Below are 926 nucleotides of genomic sequence, written 5' to 3'. Positions count from 1 at the left end.
CCAGCAGTCTCTGCTTCAGGTTGGGATGTGAATCTGAGGACCAGATACCAGCTCCTGTGCCCCAGTGCCTGGCATCCCCATCTGGGTAGGGTGTGATGGATGTGGGGCAACTCCTGAGGCTGTAAGGGACGTGGCACCCTTGGGCCCCTTTTGCAGCAGCCTGGCTGGGTTTTGTTCCACTGCCAGTCTCAAAGTGGGTCTGGGCCAGGCTGGGGATGAGGCAGTTGCCACCTGCTCACAACCAGGCTGTAATCCACTGGCAGGAGGTGAGCAGCTGGTGGAGCCTCCCTGACCTTCAGGTGGGATTAGTCCCCATGGGAACAGTGGGGAGCAGGCAGGTGAGGCCACAGCTCCCCCAGCAGCTCCTGGGGACTGAGCAAGGCTGACAGACCCAGGGGACTGAGCACAGCCCCCTGCCGGGGCAGCCCACAACCAGGGCCAGGCAGTGGCCACACAGGTAAAGTCCTGGATGGGTGGCAGGAGGTGCACACGTGTTCCTGGGAGCATCTTTGTCTTGGTGGCTCTTTGCAAGCGGGCCTCCAGCGCTGTGGGTGCCACAGGGAAGAATGGCCTCCCACAGGGAGGGCATGAGCAGTGTGCCCAGGGGTTGCCACAATGCCAGTGGGGACAGTGGGTGGACAGGTCTGGAAAGCTGGTCCCAGAAGGGGTACCAGTGGCTGGCTGAAGGCCATGGATGCATGGAGAGATCAGAGGCTGGAGTGAGGGGTGCTGTGTGGAAGACCACCTCAGCAGCCTGTTTGCAAGACCCAGCTGTGAGCAGGGTACACTGGCATTGCAAGTGGCTGTGCCCCCCACCGCATCCCTGCCCTTCTCTGGCCGTTGGTGATGGTACCTAGAGATAAGTCAGCATCTTGGTCCCCAGTTCTCACCAGGTTTCCTCTCCCAGTGCCCACTCACCCTGAATC

Source organism: Merops nubicus, unplaced genomic scaffold (genome assembly GCF_000691845.1).
Source record: "Merops nubicus isolate BGI_N331 unplaced genomic scaffold, ASM69184v1 scaffold38795, whole genome shotgun sequence".
Taxonomy (NCBI): Eukaryota; Metazoa; Chordata; class Aves; order Coraciiformes; family Meropidae; genus Merops; species Merops nubicus.
Note: the sequence above shows the minus strand (reverse complement) of the source record.